We start from the raw sequence: 26,862 nt of genomic DNA, 5'->3' as shown, positions 1-26,862 counted from the left end.
AATCTGTAATCATTCCTCCTGTTCATACTGCCTATTAAAAGATCCTTCAAATGTGCTTTCAATGGAAGTGATGGAGGCCAAAATCCACAGTGTGTCCACACAGTCATTTAAAAGTTGATGTGAAGCTTATATGAGGCTTCATCAGTCTGAGTTAGTCATATCAAGTTGATATCTGACACATTTACAGTCTTTTTAGCATCAAATTCCCTCTTTGTGTTTCCCTGTTGAGCTGTGGTGGAGGTATAGAAACAAAAAGAGGGACTTTGACACTAAAAAGACTGTAACGGTGAAAGATATCTACTTGAGTTGACTCATTTGGACGCTGAAGCTTCACATTTGGGCTCCTGACTGTTGTTTTCAGACACTCTTGAAAAATTGTGAACCAGTCCTTTAACTTTAAAGGCTGGTAGAATGACATGGAGCTATTAAAAACATTGCAACAGACACAGCATGGTGATTGTACCTGTTGTTTAATATCTGATTGAATACTGTTGTAAAGCAATTACGTCACTCATAAAAAATGTCATTTAAAACAGGCTGGTGTGTTATTCCCACAGTCTTCCGCCACAAAAATACATCATGGTGGGCGGCAGTGAGTAACTGTGAGCCAGTTCTAACATTTAGCTTACATTTCATTGGAATGTAATGCTGCTTGGTGGATCATGTGTTTGTCTGAATGAGCAGTGGCTCTTTGTTGAAACCATGAAAAGCTTTTTCTGGTAATGTAAGTAAGCCAACACCAGAGTTGCAGGTGGAAACTGATTAGACTGGAGTTTGGCATGAGGTTTTCTTCACAGGTTTGTTGTCCATCTGTTAGGGGGTTTCTCATCATACATGTAGCCTGCTGGTGCATTTGGTTGTTGGATACAGTGGGGTCCTGCTACCTGACCACAAAGTGTTGGGTGTTGGTTTTGGTTTGGGTGGTGTGGTTGTGGAGAACTTTGAGACTGGGCCAGGTTTGTTTTTTCTTTCTCTTTCTCTTGCTGACTATAGTCTGCATCCATGTGTGTAACATGTTTCAAGTATATAGCGAATGGGTTGCATTAGTGTGTGTAGTCGGGGTCACATTTCACATGTCTATGAGTTGTTAACAGCTCCACCAAATAATGATTTTTCCCTCTAAACTTCTCACATGCTTTCATTTCAATAAATATTCAAATGATCCAATATTTCAGCAAAAATCAAAGATTAGAGACATTTTTCAAAAACTGAAAACAGATTTGTGTATCAGAACTTTGTTTTTTCTTCTTTCCTCTCCCATTAATCATCTCACCACCCCTCAGATTTATCTGCTGACCCTAGGTTGGGAACCACTGGACTAAACTAGCTAACTGTATATAAAGTAGTGTAAACTAGCTCCACCTCCAGCAGCTACAACAGTAACATGCTGCTCTAACACTGATGCTTCACTATTAATAATAATAACAAACAATAACTTAATAGTGTAACAAAGTAACTCCTCACACATTATGTCTATCATCTAAATCCTGCTGGAATAGTTTCTTATAAGTAGCTCTGCTCAGCCTCTCTGTGGTGTTTTCAGTTCAGCAGCTGGTTTGCTCACATAGAGGACGGTGCAGGTCTGGACCTGTCTGATTGGCTTCATGTCAAGTCACCTAAATATTTCAGCTCCTTATTCACATAGTATGTGACCATATTCATGTTGTCAGTTGTTGATACAGCAGACTGCATGACAGGACATGTAGTATTTACAACTTCAGTAACAAAAATACAGGATATGGAGACTTATATACATTCATTAAAGAGCACTGTCATTTGAAAACATGTCCAATGACCTTTTAAGGATTATATTATCATTTTGCACCTTCACCTCTAAATCTAAATATTGCTATTTTTGAAATAATTTTTGTATAACTGGTTTGTATCAAAGTTTGTAATCATGCCTGATACAGTCACTTCTTGTGAAGTGGTTTCTCTTTGTCTTATTTCGAGCACAAATACAAATACTTGACTTTGCTTTTCCTTTCAGTTCTGTATTCAGCGTTAACTCTCTGTCAGTGAAACTCTTAACTTCATACAGATGTTTCAAATTAAAAGCCCAGCAGGAGAGTGAGAGCTTACGGATGGCCTTTTAATGTGAAACATCTGCAGGAAACATCGAGCATCAGCAACAGGAGTTTAACATCGAATGAAAAGCTGATGAGTACAAAGAAACTGGAAGTAATAAACGTGTCATTTTTTATTTTTAGAGACAAGAACATGAAAATAACAAAACAAGATGAGAGTCTACTGTGGAAACAGGAAGGCTCCTCACATCAACTGTCTCTAATGCAGGCCTGGTGCCACATGTCTTTTTGTGAAGAATTTAATAAAGAATTTGGATAACTTACAGTATATTTTTATTCACAACTGTAGTATTTGCAGATGCTTCCCTCAAAATCCTCAAAGCCCTACCTCATCACTAGTAGAAACTACTTCCTCCCACTCACATTTGAACTCACGTAGCGTCTCGTGTATCATTGAAATCCCCACAACAAATAGCATCAGCTATCTAACTAGAGAGCGTTGACGTTGGTGATGACCTTAGACTAGTATCTGGGTGAATCATACATCAGGGCAAACATCGGAGATTTATTGTCTTGCTACTCAGAGTCTCATTCTCTCGTCCCTTCACAGCGGAGAGGAAATCTCATTTTGGGCGTCTGGGCTCATGCAGGGGAATATGAGCGTCATTATGTATCTGATTACTTGTGAATTTATTCCCGTGCGCGAGAGCTAAATGTCAATCTGCCACATCCTGTTTGTCTTTCGGTGCTCCTCATAGTGGCCCGTGTTGTTGTGGTGTGTGTGTGTGATCCCCTCCATACTTTGATCAGTCTAATTGGACATTCAGTGAGAAAAGCAGTTTCTCTTTCACAGCCTGTTTTTATGACATAGCCTCAAACGGAGGTCATGCCGAGTTGTCTGCTCTCACTTCTTTTTATTCATCGCAAACACGTGAAAAAACACCAGGCTCTCCCTCCGTGGGCAGCGATTTCACATGTAAATACCGCCCATGTACCGTACCTGTTTTTCCGCGGTGCCGGTTTGATCTCGGTGGTATTGTTCTCTGAGTCATGCAGTGACAAACAGTCGAAGCCCAGGTTGTAAAACAGTTCAGAGCTTTTTCTAAGGTCTCAGTCACCCGCAGTGCTTCCCTGCTAGTGGAAAAAATGGAGAAAATAACAATCAATCAGACTTATCACACAACCGCAAAAAAGCAAACAATAGATCAGTTTTTAGAACTAGCTATTTGTCATGTATGTCAAAAACACTGTTTGGTATTTCACCTGTTTCCTGAAGTGGAAATGGGACAGTGAGCAGATGTATGAATCTCTCTCAAACAGTGCAGGAGATAACTGGGAAGGGAAACGATGTCAAATCCTGTTTATTTCAACCATATCTGAATCTTTTTCCACTATTATTGGATAAGGGGCCAAAAAAATGTGCTGGAATATGATCCCCACCCTATTTAGATAAATAAATAAGTGCATGTGTGTATGTACTGTGAAGTGTGCATTGTCCATAGTCAATACTGAGTACTATAAAAAAAAAACTGCTATTGGTGCATCGTTTAGTCTTTAAAAAGTCAGACACCTTCAATGGCTTGTTTTGTCTGATCAAATATCCAGAGCCTCAAGATATTCAATTTACAAAAAGATATTCAAGAGAGAAAAGCAGCAAATCTTCATATTTGACAAGCTGGAACCAGAGAATCATTGGTATTTTTGCTTGATAAAAAGACGTAGATGGTAAATCCATCCAGTTTTTTTCAGCACTACTTTCAATAGAGAGGTGAATTGGGAGGAATTATTTTGTGTTTTGAGTTCTTGAAGTAGAGCTGCAACAATGAATCGATTAGTTGCCAACTATTCAATTAATCGCAAACTATTTTAATATTCGCTAACCGTTTTGAGTCATTTTTTTAAGAAATTCATGTCCGAATTCTCTGATTCCAACTTCTTAAAGGTGAATATTTTCTGGTTTATTTAGTCCTCTATGACAGTAAACTGAAGATCTTTGAAGACGTCATCTTGGGCTTTGGGAAACAGTGATCAACAATTTTCACCATTTTTTGACATTTTATGGACCAAACAACTAATCAATTAATTGAGAAAATCATTGTACGTTGCAGCTCTATATTAAAGTCAAACTCTGGTACAGTTAGAGCACTTCACAGCTTGAACTGACATGAAACTCTACTGGTTGAAACATCAGTTTAAAAGATGAGGAGCTGTGTTAGAAAATCTCCAGTTCTTGGATAAGAAATCAAAAGCAAAAAGGTAAAATTGCAATCATCATTTTATTAAGAACCCTCCCAATAACTGAGCTTGTGAAGGATTTATTTTATTTTATGTGAAACAAAGATCTGATGTTTTGTAATCAGTGTGAACAGGAAAAAGCTGTATGGAGTCCCAATTTTCCCAATCCCTACCTTGACCATTAGGATGTTTGGTACAAAATCTGTTCCTGAGACACAGAACCTATGTTCTAACAGCTTTCAAATCAGAATTTGTCTCCCTGATAATCAGACTGCATTGCCAATTTGTTTTCACCTCACTATTCAGTCTGACATTGTGGTCATGTTAGCCATTTTCTGTTTGTTATAGGAGGTTAGTCTGTCCTAACCAGTCAGTAGTGACTGATGTATTCGTCCAGTCAACGTCATTCTCAGTCGACACAAAAGCGAAGTAGTAGTGGTTGCTAGGAGCACTTTTGTCACATCGTGTCACACACATATGTTGATCGAAGACTTGTTATTTCTGTAAGTTGATGTACAACAACCTGTTGCAATCTCATCCATGCTTGTCGCCATTTTTGTTGGGAACAGATTCTGGCTCTTGCACAGAATAATGACGTCTTGTCAGTTTATACAGGTTTTGGTAGTGTCTATGTGACAGCAGGACACAACAAAAGCCATGAATTTAAATAGCTCACTTGAAGCAATTGAAGCAAACACATGTGTAATATCTTGTGTTTATACACTTGTATATTTTTGAGGTCACCTCATGTTGTAAGTTGGTCTGGGATAATTGTTATATTCAAGAAATGAACAGTCATCCAAAAAATGCGACTGTGAACGTGATAAGCTGTAAGGACATTTGCTTCTGGTGTGTTGTGATCTGACACTGCAGGGAAACATGCACAAGACCCAGATACCAGATGAGCCCTATCTGTCCTGCCTTTATCCATGACTTGATAACAGCACTGTTGTGTCTCATCTAGTGTGCAAAGTCCACAGTCATTAGTACAGGTGGAACCCACTGTCAGAGGAGTCTGTTACTAATACTCCTGACGTCGTACACAGAAACAGGAGGCAGTGTAATAAAAATTCAATTCACCTACTCAGTTTCTCTTTCCTCTACTGTGATTTGCACTTCACTCCAGTGATAAAGTGAGGATTAACTTGCAAACTTTAAATTAATTTACCCACTTTAGTAGCAGGTGGGCTCTTCACCAACGAATAAGTCACAGTCATAACAGCTATTTCGCTTTTCAGCTGACTAAAGATGATGTACTGTACTACGTAGGCTTAATATCTTAATAGATTTATTGATAATGAAACAAGTTAGCTGCAGGCCTAAATAATCAAAATGTCTGAATTTGTATTGTACTTATTCCAGTCTGTAGCACTCCCATGAGCGCCATTATTTCATACTTTTATACTTGTGTACTGTGTGTATTTTAATGTGCACTGGTATTGACTGTCCTCTCTTAGATGTGACCATTAAATTCACTACAAATTAGCCTGGACTCACCACAGTCCCATTAACTATAGGACTGTGGTGAGTCAAGACGGCTTATGTAGCCAGCTATCGTCTACATTACCTTCTAAAGAATCTTTTTTATCGCTATTTGTTGCCTTTATTAGACAGTAGAAAGTGCAGGCAAACAGAAAAGGGGCAGTTCAGTACATCACCCAGCCATAAAGGAGGCTACTGTATTTGTCACTGTAAAGCAACATGGATTCATAGTGCCTGACAAACTCTATTAGTGTCTTGTGAAAACTTTCTGCTGTTGTTGTTGAGGTTTGTTAACTGTTTGTTAATTGCATCTTGCAGCATTAATTACCATGGACATGGGGCAGCCATCATGCACATGCAAATATGTAGTTAGAAGGGATGTGCAGAAAGCCCAGTATTTGTATTTGTATCTGTATTTGTTGAGGCAGCAAAATTATTTGTATTTGTATTCGAATGAAAGTGGAAAGAGGCTGTTTTTGTTTTTGTTTTTATTACGCTTTTAATTTTAGAAAATTAAAGTGTTACAATAAGTGTTCATAAGTAAACTACCTTATGAAGGAGGTCCCCACACTGGGTCTTGAACTGGAGTCTCCCAGATCATAGACGACTGCGCTGACTACTGAGCTGAAACTTTACTCATCGCCTCATTGCAGACAGACCTCTAACTAACAAATATTTTTAAAAATATTTGTATGAAACAAATATTCGTAAAAAAAAAACCCATTATTTGTGCTTTGCCGACTAATGTATTTGTATTCGGGCACACCCCTAGTAGTTAGAAGCAAGTTAAAAGCTCTCCTAATTACATGGGTAGTTTTATGGAGGTTAGATGTGATTCTGCTTCGGTAGAAAGGTAGAAATGGTTTGCATTTTATGGAGCTTGGTTGTGGAGCGTCTGAGAAGATAACTCGCTCTCCTCAAAAGCATTCATGATATTGCACTCAGTTTTTAAGAGCAACAGAATATGAAAGAGAAAAGAGCGATTGAGAGAGATGTTCAAACCTCGCATACTTTCTCACCTCCACACCTGCTCAGTCACTGCATACAGAGGTGATGTTAGATTGTCTGATTTGGAAAGCTACAAAAACGCAGCGCCGCCCCCCCCCCCCTCCGGAAACAGGGTTTCAGACACTGTTTGATGATCCAACAAGGACTTCAGCCGCAGCATAATGAAGCCTTTATTCACACAGCATTTTAGCTGCCTTTGTTAGAAACTAAACCAAAGTCAAACAGTGGAACAGCGTGTTTGCACGCACCCCTGCCCAGTCAGATATCACAGCCTACAACAGAAACTAAATGCCAGTAGGTAGAGATACAGCTGACACCTCAGTGAAAAGAACGCATCCATCTTTAATGACGGAGTGATGGAGGGACTGAGCCACAGTCGCCTGGTGGCCTGGCAGGCAGGCAGCTTTTCAGCTCATTAACATTTCAACAGCTCATCATCATTATGTGATGCAGCTCCTCCTGTTAATGTTGGTGGTTCTACATGAGACCCTTCCAGCTGAATAGTCTCCTTGGAGGATTTCCCCAAACAGTAAAATATGATACCAGTAGCTTTACTTTTCCACAGAGTAAAGACTCTGTTTATATCACAGTCTGTCAAGTGGTGTCAAGCTGCTGTCTACAAAAGAGGATTCTCAAAAGTAGACAGTGAAAATGATCTGTTGATAGTCATACTCACATCATACCAGCAACATTACACCTTTCACTATAGTTTCAATCCCAATCTGTACAATATGTCACAGACATGAAAAAAATATACATACAGTCAGCCAGCGCAGTGCACACCATGGCAAGCCTCTCTGGCAGGGAGCACAGAGGCTCCCCAAATGCAAATGATTATTGATTTCTGAATGAATGGATATTAAGTGTTATTTTTGTCATTAAAAAAAAGGATTTTCTTGGCCTGGCAAGGTTCTCGTTGGCCTGGCAGCTCACCAGGCCCATACAATTATAAGGAGAACGCTGTGGTGGAAATCCAACAGTTTATTAACCAGCATGCTCCACAAGCACCAAACTACTATTTGGTGACAGTTTGTAAATGGTAGCTAATGTCTTTGTCCCACCGAAAAAAAAAATGATGGGAAACTTTAACAGAAATCTTTAGTCAAGACTTCAAAATAATTTGTGAAAAGAAGGAACAATACACCGCAGAAGTTTGGTATAATGGTGTAAAAGTTAGTGGGAGATTGTGGGCACAACCTTCCAAAAACAGACCCACACCTTTATGTTTCTGGTTTAGAGTTCCTGATGGAAAAGATACTGTTTATGCTCGTGATGACATGGCAACAGGGGAAATGAGTAGGTATCGTTTCCAACAGCAGGTTCCAGTTCAAAGTTGATGAAATACAGTTCCTTGGGGTAATTAAGTCTACCAAATCTCATAGTTTATCTTTTATCTCATAGCTCCTTGTATATTATGAAAGATCAATGTCCAAAATGTTCAGGTAACAGGCTTTTCAAACTTTGTTAGCAGATTTTATTAGCTGTATCGAATTAAAGTCAACTCCATAAGTAAGATATGAGGTATGGACTAAAGAAAACTCTTGGCTGTTGTCTGGTTAATGTTGCCTCTGCAGCTGATGTTTCTACTTGGCCGAAGATTGATTATAACACAGACCTTCATCAGGTTAACCTGCTGAATGTCTGTCTACTGAAACATTGTTCCTATAAATCTCCTCTAACTGCAAGTGAAGAAGACACAGTGCAGGAGTTCTTTGTTCTACCATAGTCGGCCCATGGTCTTCTCCAACGCACCCGTCCATCTACAGGAGTGCAAAAGTTCTGCTGCTTGATGTTTTTCAACTTTAAAATGTCCTGCCCAGTATTCCCTCACTATTCTTAAAAAAAAAGTGTTTATTTTATATGTTATATATATGAGCAGGCAGTAGACACTATTAACAATATAAGTGATTTAACATCAAGGCTGCTCTCACAGTTCATCTCTCTGACATCATACCAACCAAAACATGGTATGAAAACTATAATGAATGATATAAAAGTGGTATCATGCTTGATTATTTAGCAGCTGTCATTATGATTTCTCCTTCCACTCACACCATGGGGCCTGAGTGAAGAATTATAATGACATTAGTTATGGCCAGAGCTCAACAGCTAACAGCACTACTGATGGTAATGGACAAGTGTGTCCCTGCTCTGGACAGGCCCCTAATGAGGCAATTACCTGGAATAGCAGGTTTAACCCAGGCATGACAGAGGAGGATTAATGCATTAATGTCACGCCATCCTGTCTGATGTTTTTCTTTTTTTTTCTTTGAGAAAATATTAATTAACCTTCTTGTAAATCCTCTGAGTCTCTGCTTTCAGTAGACGGCCTCGCTAACTCAGACGATGGGTTTTCCGACCGTCTGACAGCGGTTTTGATCTCCCGAAACAGAGCGGTGGTATACGGGGTTTTTTTTGCGTTTTTCTCTTTGTTGGTTGGGGTTAGATACATCTGCCTGACTGGCTTAAATGGATACATAAACAAAACCATGCCTGCTACACTGCCTCTTCCTTCCTGCACACACTGAAACTTGATGAAGAAAGTTCCACCCACGACTCAACTGCCTGAGTACACACACACACACACACACACACACACACACACACACACACACACACGCTTGCATGCACACACAGTGACAACTGTGGTTCCATATAAAACCAGCGTAGCACACACAGACAGTGTTGTTGGGTAGATAAGTGTGTGTGTACAGTAAAGGCTGAATGAATGGCTCTTTTCATTGTGTTATCTAGCCAAGGACATCTCAAGCTTTTCAACTCACAGACAGACGTCTCACATGGACATACAGGAGACACTGCAGGTTTTGTATAAGTGACAGATGAAGTTTGGATTGTGCGGTGTTAAATTGTATAACTGTATGCCTACATATGCAGAGATAATATTTTCTAGAATCTTCCAACTTCCCTAGCCAGCTTTAAATAAATAATAATCACAAACTATTCACAATTTGGGGAGTAGGGGGGCCCATAAAGCCCTGTCATTGACCCATCAAATCAATGAAGAGCAATTATTCTTACTGAGGGTTTGTTTTCATTAGATACACACACACAGAGTCCAAACCTTTATCAGAAGATTCTCTGCTTAACCAGAATGGAATTTATTACAGCTTTGGTATGTGTGTCTGCCTTGTGTAATCTAAGTGTGTCTAAGGTGATGTCTCTGCTACTTAAAATAATTCCCCCCTCAAACAAATGATGGTTAAAGCTCCAGCAGTCTACATATATGTGATATGAAAGGTTAAAGCTTGCATGGCTCTTTGTTCTTCATAGACTTTGTGGTATGTTTATTGTACATCTTCAGTCTCACTTCTCTCATCAACCCTGTTTCCTGGACATGTTTTGTGACCAAGTTTGAACCCACAAACACTTATTTACACTTATTTTCTAGTGTAGAAGTTATCACCTATGTCTAATGAAATGTTAAAATGCTGCGCCAGACTTGAAGAATATTTACTAGGGCCAGACTGATACTGGATTTTTGGGAACAATGTCTCTGTACGTTTATGAAGTACATTCATAAAGCTCCAGGATACGTGTGTTTTTTAAACATTTTCAATTCATGCAGACGCATCTTTGTTCCAATTCGCTCCGGGTGATTTTGCGTCTACTTGCGTGTTTCTGTTGAATTTATATGCAATATACTTGGAATTCTGTCTGAACACAGTAAAAACTAAACAGGGTTGTAAACAGCGAAGGTTTCAAACTTCTAAGAAAAACTGGCTTTGCAGATGTTTTACGAGGAAGGAAATGTATTCAACAAATTTGTTAGTTTTGGTGCATAACACTGAATTTAAATAAAAACTCCACAAGTTTTAAGTAATCAGTTTAAATCTCTTATTTGTGTTATCATCTGTGACCTCAGCTCTCTGTATGTTACTATGGGATTCAAATCTTGGATGGTCAAGTGGACCCATGAAAAAAAAAGACTAGCTAGCCAGACGCTGTCCTTTTTATAATGCAGGATAAACACACTTCTGAACGTGTAGAAGCCGCCGACGGCTCAGCAGGTGTTGAAATAACAAGAACAGAAAGTAAGGTTTAGCGGGAATCACTGCTAACATTAGCAAGCTAGGCTAACTAGCTTCTCCTTTCCCATGGGAATACAAACCTAACAGCATGACGGATCCTTCCAGGTGTTGAACGTTGTCAAAGAACAGATGACTTAAATCGCTAAAAGTTTATACTAAAAACATCGCGGGCTCGTCGGAAAAAAGCCTTGTATTCATGTTCGCAGGCTATTTAGCACGATGCCTTCAGCGCAGAGTTGACGATACGTCTCCTAGCAACAACAGTCAACCTCTGCCACACCTACCCAGAGACTTGAAGCTTAGATGCTGTTTCAAATACATCCAAAAACTGACTTATCTTCTTTTGAAAATGGAAAATGATGTACAATAGATGTAGTACCATTATACTTCATATTTCCTTACACAAAAAAGTCAGTGGTCACTGGTATTAGATTGGTAATCGATAGCCAGAGCCATCGGTATCAGGACTGAAAAAGTTGGATTGGTCCATCCTAACTATTTTCTGCTTTAGTGAACATCTTAGTTATTCTGTAAATGTCTGATTAGTAGGGTGTCATGTCTAAATCCCCCCACTTATAGAAATAGTAAAAGCTGTGTATAGTTTTGATATCCACTGCACAAACCATCCTGCTCCCCTCCCCTTTGCCTCTGCAATGCAGCTCCTTAGAGACAGAGTTGAACAATATGGCTCTGCAAACACACAAAAAAACCCCACAACAACAGAATTCCTGCATACGTGTGTGTCGGCCAGTGATTCACCTCCGCGAGAGATTCTACATTGTTTTAAAGGGAAACTGCTGTTTACTCCAGCAGAGCGTGCGATGACAATGCATGTCACTTTCCCTGCTACCAGTAGTATGTCTCAGCTGAGGGAAACACGTGGTTTGTGACAGCCTGACGATGAATCACACAGCACCGAACAGACACAGCATCACACTCATGTTTTTCATTTTCATACGACCCTCTGCATTCTTCTCCTCTGTCTGTACCCTGCAGGCAGACAGGCCGGCCTACCCGGAATGCCTTATAACTCGTCCAGACTAATTTCCCACAAGATCCACCACCGCACTGTGAGACAAAACACTGCACTGAACATTATCTCCGCTTTACAATAATTAGTGGGAACCAATGTTAACACCCCGCAAAATCTGAATAATTGAATTAACCTTGCTGTCATTAAATCCAAACTTTCTTATTAACCTTGAAATCTTTAAGTAAATCTCCTCAGAGAGGTGAAGACGATTTCACTTTTGCCAGTGTGTGTCAAATAGTTTAATGAGTCTTTTGAGTCAGGATGAAGTGACTTTATCTCAGTATTAGCTTGATAAAAGTTTAGGACTGAATGACTTGTTAATATAGACATTTTTGCAGTGTAATCAATACTAAATTTAGGTAACTGAAAGTACACACACATACACTTCTTCATTATGAAAGTGCCTCTGATCAGCTGCTGCTTTCACTGGAGTAGTTCTCTAATAAAGCTGTATTAACCATAATATTGGTTAAGAGCCATCATACACTGAAATAAGTCATGTTTGTTGATTGGAATCATTACCAAATTGAATAGTGGCTCCTTCTAATTCATACAAAGTAATAGATCATGTTCTAATAGGAGTGTATGTTTGATGTTACTCATGGGAGTATTAAATTACTAGTGATTAGAATAGTTTAGCCTGGTGGTTTTTGGACCTGTGGAACTCAGTGAACTTAAAGTACCTGTGCTTCCTGCTAAACTTGGCTCACATTATATGCTTCACACTTTTCATAGCTAAATGTGCTGTACAGTAGCTACAGATGTGGATCCAGATGTGGCATTTTTACAATATCCTTGTTTGCTAACTCCTTACTTAGCCAAGACTCATTAGGGTTTGTTTAATGTGTTTTTTTTACACATAAATCAAGTCCTCATCTCTGTACTGAACACAAAGGCATGAAACAGATATTGATCTTCTTATCTGACTTTTTCCCTAAAAGGTCAGAGCGTTCCTTTAACACATGATATGAAACTGTGGCGATATTGTGTTTTCACACTGAGCTCAGTCTAAATTTTGTTCAGTCAGTGTAATGAATCAGATTTGTTATGTGTCAGGCATGTAATTAGGTTTATCATTCAGGAAGCGCACTTTGAATAAGCAGTTTGTTCTTTGATGCGATCGCCTCACAGTGATCAATCACAGCTCATCAAAGAGTGCCATCACTCACATTTTCTTCACATCTAGGCTGTTGATAGCTGCCATGGCTTATGATTAAATTACTGACTGTGTCATTAAAGTGTGAGACAAATAATCATAATAGATAGATTATGAATACACTTGGGGTTGGGTGATATGATATACAGTATATCTCTGTATACTGTATATATGAGATGACAGATCTCAGAGATTTTGCCACACTGGAATTGTGGAAAACAAGAAAAATGAGCTTGGAGTAATCAAATAAGAGAGGAAGCTTTATCATGAGCCATGGATGTCTTAAGGAGAGCTCACCACAACTGAGTGTGCACATTACTTATAGTTTGCATCGCAACTGGAAGTGTTGCCAGTTGTTCAGTTTAAAAGTCTTTACATGAATGGCTGAAATTTCATCTTTGGAGACAATCTTCCCTCCATTATCAGCAAGCGGTTGTGTGTGTGTACCTCACATTTTACAGCCAACTATCTGCTTAACGAGACTCAGTATGCCACAGGATGTTGAAATAAGTGGGCTCGTTAACATGGTTTCTTTCTCTTACTCAGCTAAACGCTAAAAGCTAAGCGAGCAACCTCCGACTACAGATGGGGGAAAAAAAGACTTTTACTTTGTGAGGAAACTTAGAGGTGATATCACTGTTCTTCGCCTTCATTCATGATCAGACTCCGCTCCATAGACGCTGTATATTGTCTTACGTCTCCAGCTGCAGCCATTACTCCAGGTAAAAATGCAGTGTAAGGGAACTTGCATTATTCATTAGGTAGTATTGTGGCTCCCACCTTCACCCCGAGCCAATTGGAGTAGGTGGTCATTAATAATGCAGATTTTATGTAAATAGCTTCCAAGACAGCCTGCTGGAGGACAGAGGAGAATCTGGGCTGTAAAGAATGATGGATTTAGAGAAATCTAAACAACTTTTGATGAATAAAATATCACAGATATGTTTAACACAGACTCGACATTTATAAAAATGAGTCTAAAAAGGCCATAATACCAGATCTTCAATACTGAGGTTGCAATCCCTTCAGTATCTCTGGTTGTATTAAACCTGTGTTCCATAAATTAGTAATATACTGTATTTGTATTGTTGCACCCAAATGATGAAATACATAAATTCATCGGGCATCATTTCATTTCTGAAAGGAATTTGTTTATTTTATATTTAAATTGTCTCTCAGTTGAAGTTTCCGAAAATCTACTTTGTCATGATATAAAATTACATACACAAATTTTTGACTGTATAGCCTAATACCCACCACAGGTCCTAATGATAGGCCAAAACATCCTTTAACATGAATACTAGGTTTCTATAGAAGTGCACATCGGAATTTTGGCACATTTAATAACTGATTGATTATTGTTGTATTTTTTTTAAATTTATTTGGCCATTATGGTGGTATATTCTCCTTTAGAAAGATAACAGGATGTGAGTCATTGTCATACAATATGTCTTGTAACACAGTACACATCTCCTGTATCACCTGTATAGTAGTATCATGATTCGTGGGCAAAATATAATGTATCATATTGTGAGTAAGTTGTTACCTGGTTCCTGATCTCTGAATCACTTGTGGTCATTAACAGCCATTTCCCATGGTTGGAGAAACAACTGAACCAAACAAACAGCAAGAGTCAAACTGCCTCAAAGTGAGGAGGAGATTGATGCAACTGTACAGGTTGTTGTAAATCGGCTTACAGAAATGCCCTCTTTTTCATATTTCTTTGATCGATTTGACAAATGTAAATTTCTAGCAGCCTTCTAGCAACCACTACTGTGGTTACTGTAGTTTTGTTAACTGAAACAACAGGATGGAGAACGGTGAGGGCAAAATAAACCCTCCATCACAGAAGACGGCTAACATGAACACGATGTCAGATAATGAAGATAACGAACATTGAAGTGGCGGTTCAAGCTAAGGGTCACTTTATGCTTGATTAGAGCTGGCTCCTACCACGTGTTGGCAAACTACTCATTTTCAGTCTTTCCTGGAAGACAGTCGTAGTGTTGCACTCGGTTGTTCACTTGAAATAGTGTCAACAATGAAAAACAAGCCAACAAGCACTTCTGACAGACTATACTGGCCCATCAAGTTTCTTGGTGATTCACAACTTTATCCCTCATGCCTCAGCTCTGTTCTGTATTTTTCCCCAGCAGAGAAGATTAGTTGTTTATGTGGCAGTTGGTACCACCATTCATTAAACAGGCAGCCAGCTGGGAGAGTGATTAACAGTAGTGTGATGGTAGTTCCTGACCTCTGCTGGAGTAGAGCCTGGAGCTGTACTGATCTATGAGTGGAGTTGGACTGGATTCCAAAATGCGGTTGAGAAAATGGATAGTGGTGCTCCTCTGACTTGAATGGTTGAGTCAGTGCAGTACTAATATAGCCAATAAATACACATTCTATACCATAAATCTTATATATACAGTATAGTGTAGAATAAGGCCATAGTATATAAGCACCGCAAGGCTTAATTTGAGATTTAGCTGTATTACAGATCGTGGTTTCTCAGAATACTACTTTCAAGTGGGAAATCAGCTCAATCACAAACATCGATGTTTTTTAAATTTAGATTTGAGATTTTCTGTAAACTAAGAAGTGTACTCGTTCATTTTTTCATTTGGGTAAACATGATGAATTTATGGAGTTAAAGTGTGATGGCCCACTTGATGAGTTATGCTGATGATACAAGTGTATTTTTGCCTCTTACTTTCATACCTTTGGCCATTATTTCTATTGGTTATGATAACATTGTAAAAGTAATTGTTGAGATCTGTGAACACATCACTACAACAAAGTCAAGATAGGGCAAGAAACAAAAGCATTCAGACGATCAGACAGGTTGCAAACAAACCATCAATTTATCCAGATTATCTAAACCAGTGGTTCAAAAACTTTTTCATGTCAAGGACCCCTAAACTGACACAACTTAGACCACAGACCTCCATCTGATAAGATATTTGCTTTTAGATGATTTATTACAGAACTTGTATGAAACCCATGACCTAAATAGTCGTCTGACTCTTTTTTTAGTATTGTTGCCGTATTCAGCGTATATGTAATTTACAATGACAACAGTGGCACATTTACCACTCAAGATTCTTAGTAATTTTTGAAGCAATGTGTCCTTGATTTCAGACAAAAGCAGGGTATCACATTATTTTTTGATAGCTACCTGATTAACGTTAACTCTCTGAGTTGAAAACGCAGTCTCCGGCTGACTCATTTTAAAACAAGAATCCTGTTAAATATAATGGCTACATATATGATATGCTAAAACACTGAGGCTACAGCATCCTCTTCAGTTGATATGAAAAAGACACGGAAATAAGGAAACAGCTGAGGGTGGGCAATATGTCAAAAATACATATCACGATTTTTATGAGGCAGGATCGCGATCCACAATCTTATCGCTATTCTTTTTCATGTTGGTTTTTAAGACTATTTTGCAAGTTACTGAACAATACTCAAGATTCAAAAAACTTCATTGTCTATCACATAATGATAGAAATTTGTCTGAGGTTAGGGGCTCACAAACAACATAAAAACCTACACCCATAAAAGACATAAAGACATACAATTACATTAAAACACAAACAATCCCATAAATTAATAACAGCAGGTGTTCAGAGCTGCATTAAAAAGTAGTGACAGTCTATTTGGCCTTGTTTAAAATGGATATTGCAGTGAGAAACCAAACTAACAGTTCAGTTTAACAGCTGATGTTGTGTAGAAGCATTAGTGTGTTGTTTCAGCATGATGTTCACTGTTAAAAAAAGGCACCAACACAGTACACCTGAGCTGACATCACACTAGCTTGCAGCTTGCACCAAAATTAGTGCTACCAGTTAGCAGGCGAGCTAACCGCCAAATGGTGGCATTTGACTGTCGCCCAGCTGTCAGTTTAACACAATATGCAAGTGAGCTTCCTTGCAGGACATTAAAACTGCTGTAGATTTCACCGGCAGATTGGAGATGTGGTACGAGGTGCTCGCCGTGTCGGCGCTGTTACCCATTAGCTTCCTGTCAGCAAACTGCTGATACAATGTGCAACGTAGCACAATACTAACTTTCTCTCTGCAAAGGCAGATCATGGAGACATTTTAATTGTTCACAATCTAATATCGTCATATCGTACACCACTAGAAACAGCATTATTCTTGTTTTGAAGGGTAGGTTTGTAGTGCTAGCCCTAGCATTTTAGTACAGTGTAATAAGACATAACATAACATAACCCTGTCTGGATTGTACTATAGAAATACAACAAGCAACACAAAGGTTAGATCTAGCCCTAGGCCTTTTCTTCTTCAATAGGAAGTTTTGCTTTCAACATTATTAGAGAAAATAAAAAATGTGAGGATGAGGACCAACTGATGAATTTGATGAACATAATGTTATCTTGGGTAGTGAGTTAAGCTGGGGTTGCCTAAACGATATAGTAGAACTCAGGACCAGCTTCCAAACAGTGGATGTTCCAGACCTGAACGGACCTTTTTCTAACTTAACTTGTAATCTCACAAAATAGCATAAATGATATGCTAGTCTTGGTAGTTACGGTTGGTTACTACTGTACATAGTAATCTATTTAGCTTAATGTTTACTGCTAATGTTAGAGCAGAACACATCATTCAATACGTTCCTTACACTTTTGCTCTTGTGTTTAGGAAAGGCTAAAAATATAACGCCCTCAATACTCTGGATACAGAGAATAAAGAACAAGAGAACACGTGTACAAAGTTATTATTACTTATAGAAATGATGGCCAAAGCTTCAAAAATAAAACCCAAGTTGACATAAATGGGAATTATCCTTTAACAGTTAAGTATGGAAACTGATTGGCAGATGTTCCACAGTAATGTAATGTTTCTTTGCCTTTAAAACAGCAGCAGTTCTCCTCGGTACACCTGCACACGGTGTTTCAGGTACTTGGCAGGTCGGTTGTTCCTGCATCTTGGAGAAGTTGCCACAGTTCTGTGGATTTTGGCGCCTCAGCCGCTTCTGTCTCTTCATGTTAATCCCAGACTGACTCCATCATGTTGAGATCAGAGCTCTGTGGAGGCCAAACCATCTGTTGCAGGACTCCTTGTTCTTGTTATCATTGAGGATAGTTCTTTATGATTCTGGCTGGATGTTTGGGATTGTTGTCACGCTTCAGATGCCTCCCTGATGGTATTGCATTATGGATAAGAATCATCAACATCTAAAGTGCCTAAAACTTGCACAGTACTATATACTCTGTTATAGTATCATTGTTTGGCTGCAGGGTCATTATTGAGTGTGTTTAGATTAAGCAGTGTGAGCAAAAAGACTGCTATGTGTGTGTGTGTGCTCTGTGCAAAGGAAGGAACAAGCAGAGCGTGTGCGTCCTCTCTGCTCCCACAGGCCCATTTTTAAAGACCTGTGTTCAGAGTGCAGGAAGAAGGAACACACAGATCCTTCAATCAAAGAAATGACTGTAAACGAAGGCACAATGCTGGCGTGGTTTTTGATCTGGGAACTTAAAAGAAAAAAACATCCTCACTGTGAAGACTGCAGCTTGCTGCAGAGTCCCTTCAGATCCAAACCGCCTATCGATCGGAGCAGTTTCACTTTCAGAGTGACTGTCGGGCCTCATGTTCACTCTCAGTTCACTGCTCGGGATAATTGCAGCTCTAATGTGTAGATTAGATGGCGTCAGTGTGGATTAAAAGCAAAGGATGTGCATTCTCGTTTGCTGGGCCAGCACCAGTCATTTGCTGCCCCAGATGTCACCTGCTGCTGCAGCTTGTAATGCATCTGGCCCCAGAGCATGTCATTGTCCCAGTGTGCACTGCTGCTTCCTCCTCCCTCCCTCTAATACAACACCATGCAACCCAAACATTATCTGTCTATTTAAAACAAGTGACAAGGCACAGTTTTTCATCTAAATTATCACAGTACCAAAAACACCTAAAAACGAAAAAGTATTAACTTTGCTTCTATGAAAATGTCCATGCTTTATACTGTCTCTCTCTCTGGTATTGTAACCGAGTGTCCTCCAGGATGTGGCCCCTACCGGCCAGTTAAGAGAGGTGAGGAGTGGGCAGTCAACGGTGGTATAAAACACATTATAAAATAAGTTTTTCAACAATTGTGAATCACTGCAACCACAAGAGGTCCTTGAGCATACAGTCATAAATGTGCACAAAAATATACGGCTGACGGGTCCAGTAGTATGTGCAGTTTTTGCAGTAAGCCTGTAAAAGATACACAGTGTTGTATTTCCTTCAGCATACATACCCTCCTCTGCTGTCCCAGAAAGACTGCGGCAGCCAGATTGGGCTCATTTCTCCTCTCTGAGTCTGCTAATTTTACCCGCACTCTGACCCACTTGCTGCCTACAACTCTGTAATTGCTGGCAGCACTTGTAGTGGAGCCCTAGGCGCACACACACACACACACACACACACACCACCTGTACTGGGACAGGGCACAGTTGGGCCCTCTGTTTGGTTTGGGGTTACCAGGATGGCAAAACACCTGACATGAAGACAGGGTCACATCCCAGCACGGTAACAGGTACAAATGTAGGGCTTGGGCAAGATAAACCCACATGTGTATGTTATGGATTATGGGATACCTAGATACAGTACTTTGTATAAATGCATTTTCCTACATTTAACAAGGTGAGAGTCTACAACCAGGCTAGTGGCTCTGAAAGGTTGTACTTGAGCTTGAGCTAAATGCTGACTGTACATACTGATGTTTAATAGATAATGTTTGATATGGTTGTTCTCTTAGTTTAGAATGTCAGCATCCTAGCACTAAACACAAAGTCCAACTGAGACTGATAGGAATGTCATTAGTTTTAAGTATTGAACACATTAAAACGGGAAAACCTGATAGAGGAAAGGTCATAAGATTCATCCCGTGGACAGCTTGAATGTCTGGACAACATCTCACGACAATCCATCCAGTATTTGTTGGGATATATCAGTGTTCCAATCAAAAGTTGTTTACATTACTGTTGCAGAATCGATCGAGACAAGATGGACTTATATTGCGGATTTGATCACACTCAGTGGTTTAGATGATATTGCTGTGTTGCTCCCTTGTATAGGTGATTATAAGGATTCAGTTGAGGGAAATGTAACATCAGTGAACAGCACAACAGCGTGCTAAACTGTGCTCAAGCGTGTGACGATGAAACCCAGGAACACGGCACTGTGAAATTCATTAGACTTGTGTTATTTTCTGGGGAACCGCTCAGTCTGCTCTTGTTCTTCATGACATGTCAAAGCCCAAGTGGCTGTGTTTCCTTTTTTCTGCCTGTACTTGTGCAACCGCTCATTATACTGCGTTGACCTAGACAAACACACACACACACACACACACAGCATCAACACCCACCCATGTTTTCCCAGAGCCTTTCGGTCGTACTGTACATTGTTTGCTGATCCAGTCCGGTTGCTTACATAAGGCCTGGCAGCAGCAACACCGACTCCAGAGCTGCTGTCGTCATTTACTGATACAGGACAATACAGCCTGCTGGATGTGATGAGCACCGCTTCTCACCCTGCTCCTCCTCTCACTTACTCATCAGGTCCAGCGTGACTCACATGACTTCAGATATTCAGACGCACCGGTGTATCGGTTTTACTATAAACCGCAGTGAAACATCCTGATCGTGACAAAACTGCCAACAGTTTCGATTACAGTCAGTTTATGGGGTTTATTCATAACGTTTATTCAGAGAGCTGCGTTCTACATAAAAGGGGAAACTCCCTGCATCAAAATCATTCTTGTGAGTTCAACAAAGGTATTTCACATAAATGAATAGTAGTATTTCAGAAGAGTTATCATGATAAAACCATTTTACCGTGATATTTTTACCCACGGTAATCATAGCATGAACATGTGATAGCGACAGATCTCTAGTGTCAACACAGCTCCACTGCTGTTAAGGGCCACACTTTAAACGCACCTGAAATTTTGCAGTACTAGTAGAGGCTGCATGTTTTTGTTTCAGATGAGCTCAAGTTGTGCCGAAATAAAAATCAATAACAATTGTGGCGATCGAAAGTGATTAAAGAATTGTTTATCAGACAAAGCTAGGGCTGAACAATCTCAGAAAAATGTCTCATTTATTTGACTAATGTTGCGATTTAAGTTGCGGTTGTATTCTGTAAATTCAACTCCAGGGGCCAGATGCATAAAACTCACTCATTCTTTTTGTCAGATTTATAAAGCTGAGTGTACGCATGGTTCTGTGTTATAAATCTCAGTCATTGAGGAAGTGGGTGTGCGTGCACAAGCCTCATTTCCACGTCCACAATTAGGCTAACCGTAAATGTATGAAGACGCCCTGAACCAGTCATTTTCATATCAGTTTGCTGCCTGCTCCATCAGTCTGTACAGCTGTCAGTGATACAAACAGAAACGAAGTGTTGCACCAGCAAGGTTCTCCCAACAGCAGAACAGTTATCACACAGACTCTGTGGCTCTTTGTACCATCCATATCATTCATTCATCACATGGACTGTAAACCGTTGTCAGCAGTGATATCTCAGAAATGTGATCAATGATTAGTTTGTAGCGTTATATCTAAACGGACTTTACAAGATGTGACACAACTAAGGATAAAATAAAAAGAATATCAACAGCAAAATAAAATGTTGACTCCTATGTAAATTAAAAATAATGATAAAAATAATCACAAGAAAGTAATTGAACCAATGTTACCTTTATAAATGTGTCTTTGATTGGCATTTTACAAATCTCTGTGTAAGTGCAAAAAAACCCACACAATCTCAATCTAACAATGTTTTACTCACCTTATATTTCATCTCCATCTCATCACATCATCCTCAGATCGCTTTAGATAAACATGTGTATGCCTGGTCTGTGTGCAGGAAAGGGTGTGTGCATGGTTTTTGTGCATACACATCATTTATGCATCTGGCCCCAGGTATTTACGTAAATTTTAAGACCATAAATGCAGGCCTGTACTTAGGACACAGTAGAATAATCACAAAGTATTTTGGTTTGTACATGAATCAGATAACATAATGCATTCACTTGTTGTTAAGGGTCCTCTCAAGGTAGCGCCATGACAGTGAGCCAGCATGCACAATTACAAGTGCTGTGAAACTGGCTGACTTTGTATCAGTCATTACATTTATTTACACCTGTGCTTTCAGTGCTCCAGGCTCATTTTTTTGATAAACGTCCCGAAAAAACAATTTTAACCTTCCTGAAGTTAATGTAAACCATCCCAAAATCAAAATGTTGTGTCTTTACTTTGTAAAGCAAGACAGAGTTTCCATGGTGAACTGCACCTTTGCAATACAGTTTCATATATATGTACTATGTATGCTGCCTGCAGCTGTCCTATTTCTGCTCCTGATAACCCATGTGGTCTGGAAAGGTTGCAGCATGCTGAGTGCAGCAATTTCTCCAGCAATCTCTCTTGTATAATTGTAGAAATAATAGTTATTAGTGTCTGTATATTTCTTATTATTCTCTGTTGTTAGAGTCAGTAATTCACACCTGACGAAAAATGAAGCTGTCCACCGCAGAACAGCAGCGGTCTGAGCTCACCAGCTATTAATCAGAATGTTAATTTTTATAACATTCATATTTGCAAGCACCTGCCAGCAAGCCGTTTGTGACTGATGGGATAGATGGACTGGTGTAGGTACCAGATCAGCTTGAGGTCCTGCGTTTACAGATAACGTTATACATTATGATTGGCTGTATGTCGGAATGTGTACAGATGCCATGTGTTTGCGCCACAGACTACCATTTAAATGAGCACATTTTGATTGTGTGATTGTAATGTAATTATTTCATATCTGTTTGTGTAGAGAGTGTAAGTTCACTATGTACATGTATATAATTTATGTGTTTGTTAATTTAATTTGTTCTAATATTTGTTAGAACAAATATTAATGCCAATATTTACATCTAAAAAATACATCTTAGATATTTTTTCACAATACAATACCAGATAGATTTTTTAATGTAGATTTTTAATATGTTTAATATGTTTAATGCAGACAGTGACCCATCTGTACACACAACCAACAGTTGACCAAAGTGCTTTACAATGATGATGACAAAGGCCATGAACAACACAATAAAGTCGCAAACAACAATTAACGGACAAAGAGACATTTCTTGGTTTTAACACAACAAGTTAAGAGCCAAGGAATAAAAATGAGTTTTAAGACGTGATTTAAAAGCAGGCAGTGTGGGAGCCAGTCTGATATGCAGGGGTAAGTCGTTCCAGAGTTTGGGGGCTATAACTGCAAAGGCACAATCACCCCTGTGCTTCAACCTTGATCTTGGCACAACCAAAAGTGACTGGTCAGCAGACCTGAGTGACTTTATTGGGATGTGTGGTTGTAAGAGGTCAGAGAGGTAGGTTGGAGCTAGTCCATTATTAGAAAAAATACAACAACAAATTCCATGTACAACCCATAAATGGAATTCAGTCAGACAAAAATACTGCAAAAGTGTGAAAAACCAGTAGTTAGCCCTGTCTCAGTCAGTCAGTTTGTCACCAGCATTCAAATCTCCCACCAACTGTCTCTTAATACAGTATCCTAATTAAGAGTCTCTCCTAGAACCATGTATTTGTCCTGAACCATCATCAATCCACTTACTCAGATGTGCAGAACAATAATTCAAGAGTGCAAGTTCCACCCGGAGTGTTTTGGCATCGCACCACTTAGCGACAGCATGGATGTATGCTAGAACCTGAAAAATGGATAAATTCTCCATAGCAAGACATGTATTAAATGCAAACAAACAAACAAACATAACTCATGGCACTTCTAAATGACAATATTCTTAAGTTAGATTAGTTAGTCAGTTAACGTTACCTAATGCAGCTAATGTTAGCTAACAAACCACAAGGAAGTACGTCATCATTACTCTGCAGAATATACAGCTGGGACCCAGTCTGGGCCAGAACTGATCTGGTATCTACACTGGTACCGTGAGAACATTTTAGGTCTGGCCTCTGAGAAGCCAGCCAATGATTGTAACTATAGTAACAGCATGAGAAGTTATGGTAATAATGACAAACTGCTTGTTTTGGAGAAGTGTTCTATGCCAGAATAAATATAAACATGTCTGGCTTAATGTGTTATCTGATCTAATTTCAATGATACAGCACTATTCAAGAGGAATACAAAGTGCTTTTCACAAGAATGGAAAATAATGTGCAATAACAAGACAGCAGGGTTCCATGAGAATGCCAGCATAAAGTGAGCAAAAACAATAATATTTGGCCACAGAGAGATAAAGGGATAACATTTTCCTATAGCAGGTAAAACACCTAAATACTGTCATACAAAGCCAAAAGATGAAATAGAGAATTGATATGCAGTGATATGCAGATCTTATTATGTGAGAGATAAGCAAGCTGTTATCACAGTCACAGGATCTGGTATGACATCATGACTGACACTCCACCACTGAGGCTCGATTGCAGAGCAGCATGTGATTTATGTGTTATTTACTTACAGCGTTGCACTGAGGATGCCCTGTTGAAATGATGATTAATTGGAGCTGTAAATGACATGGAACTTTCCAGGTACAACTGTTTGACCAGTAATCAGAGCTTGAACTGCTACGGATCACTAGTGTGAAGAGATCAGGTGTGAAAGTAAGTCAGAGTTTGGCAGGAAGTTGATGTCTAGCAGCTGTAGCGTCTATAGCATTAGCCTTTTCTTTGACACATTGTACCTCCTTTTTTTGTCAGCCCAGCGGTGACATTTTAATCAGCTCCTGTCACTTCAACAAGAACAGCAGAGACGACTGTCAGATACTAGACTATAATATTAGACCTCTCACCTCCCATGTCATATACTCATGGGGTGGCTCAGCAGTTGGACAGATTATGGGGAAAACATTGGGGTCGGATGTAGAGTAAGACTTTTCACCTGTGTCAGCTTTACAGGCTTTTGGTGTAGTCCCTACATGTTGTAGCTAGGTGTATTTAGCATGATTTCTCTGTGTAGGGCCCACAAGAACTCATACAAAAGTACTGTCCATGGCATGTACACTACTTACTGCTAACAATCCCACAATGCAATGTGCTGCATTTTATAGATGTTAGATTACAGTCAGTGTTTTCCCTATAATTGCACAGGCCCGACGGGCCACCAGGCCAACAAGAAGCCACGCCAGGGCAAAAAAATCTTTTTTTAATGCCAAAAATAATGCCAAACATCCATTAATTTGGAAATCAGTACCGTTTGGGTGCCTCTGTGCAGCGCTGTTCTGAAACTTAAGTCAACCTCTGTGTCGTTGCCAGGGAAATTTTTGGTAACGTAGCTCCTTTTAAGGAATAGGGCAGTGTGTAGTGAGAGAGTGGTTGAGAGAGTGCAAGCAGCAGAAAAGTGACGGTGAATGTGAGCGGAGCAGAGGAAAAGGTTAGCAGTAAGTGTACAGTACAGGCTGCAGTGTGTCATTAAATAAATGCTGTAGCTTCTCAAGACAAAGACACATCTGTTGGTTAGCTCCAAAGTTAGCAACAATGGGTTAGCCTAACGTGACAACGCTAAACAGAGAAACAGAGAACGGCGTAACATGTGGCCCCTGAGTCTCTCCCAAGTCCCAAGTCATCAATTAATCGTTTTGAGTCATTTTTCAAGAAAGAATGTCAGAAAATTCTTCAAAATTCTCTAGTTCCAGTTTTTATGTGAATATTTTCTTTTTTTTTTAGTCCTGTATGATAGTAAACTGAATATCACATTTGGATTGTGGACAGTTGGTCAGGACAAAAGAAGACATTTGAGGTTCCATCTTGGTCTTTGGGAAACAGTGATCGACATTTTTCACAATTTTCTGACATATATGGACCAAACAACTAATTGATTAATCAAGAAAATAATTGACAGGTAATTCAATAATGAAAAGTGACAGAGTGAATGACTGAATGATGGAGTGACTTCAGACACAGCCAGTGAGCTAAGTCCATACCTTAGCCCTGTCTTTCTCTCTTTACATTTTGGTGAAACTTTACCATGGAAACTCATATCACCTGGATTACTTTAGGTACTTAAAATGTCTAAACATGATGATTATGAGGCAAGATCTGAAGCTATAAAGATTGTCCTTTTTAAAATGATTTCTAAGCAGTTTTATGAATGTTTATGAATCGAAGATGCCAAAATCACAGGAAAGTCACTCTGGTGCCAGCAGCCATGTGTGTGACGTCTTTGTGTTCCAAGTCGACCGAGTTATGACCCTGAGAAGAAGGTGTGTGAGTTTTGACACAAACTGCATCAATCATGTTGAAATGAAGTCGCTGTGGGTTAAGCTGCCCTGTGAATTTGTGAAAATCGTAGTTATTGTGCTGTCTGCCAATATCAAGACCCTGCTTCTAAAGTCGTCTCTAGGGGATCTGCACGGGGGGATTATATTAAAGGAACGGTTGACAGTTTTTCAAGTCTGCCTTAAAACAACAGTCAGGAGCCCAAATGAACATTGGGCTCAACACTCCTGTTGACTCTCTGCCAGTCATGATGACTCAAATCTCTTTGCTATTCTGGGTTGATCTCCAGGTTTTCCCACTTCATAGCTCACTGTTAAATGTTCTGCCGTTAACAGAGGTGTGAATTAGACTTCCTGTAGCTGGGCTGTCTGTGCTGATGCACCCGTCGTCACTGTCTGCCTCTATATTTAACCTGCTGTTGGTTCACTTAACTGCTCCTGAAAGTAGATTGGTTTGGTGTGGTCAGAGAGTGAGATGGACTGCCAGGTTGGAGGGCTGCAAACATAACAGTCATCTGAAAAGCTTATAATCCTCTTTGTGGTATTTCTTTCTGGGTACATTTCATAAATTAAGTTCATGAGATGTCTTTTAATAGAATAAAATATATTTTTTTGATTTTTGAGTTT

The 26,862-nt window shown here is 39.4% G+C and overlaps 1 protein-coding gene across 3 annotated transcripts in view; it reads left to right on the top strand.

Moving 5' to 3' along the window:
- sh3gl3a (SH3-domain GRB2-like 3a) overlaps positions 1-26,862 on the top strand; it is a 42,319-nt gene that overhangs the window by 1,121 nt on the left and 14,336 nt on the right. Inside the window, exon 1 of one of the 3 annotated variants that reach the window (XM_042414621.1) lies at positions 11,851-11,871. The exons of 1 other annotated variant lie outside the window; for it this stretch is intronic. The gene's annotated coding sequence lies outside the window, so the exon portion shown is untranslated. Of the gene's footprint in view, positions 1-11,850; positions 11,872-13,690; positions 13,713-26,862 lie in introns of those variants that run through there. One more of the 3 variants, XM_042414638.1, reaches the window with a different exon arrangement.

This window comes from Thunnus maccoyii, chromosome 1, assembly GCF_910596095.1.
Source record: "Thunnus maccoyii chromosome 1, fThuMac1.1, whole genome shotgun sequence".
In the NCBI taxonomy this organism is placed as follows: Eukaryota; Metazoa; Chordata; class Actinopteri; order Scombriformes; family Scombridae; genus Thunnus; species Thunnus maccoyii.
The sequence above is the reverse complement of the archived record's forward strand: the minus strand, read 5'-3'. Positions and strand labels throughout refer to the sequence as shown.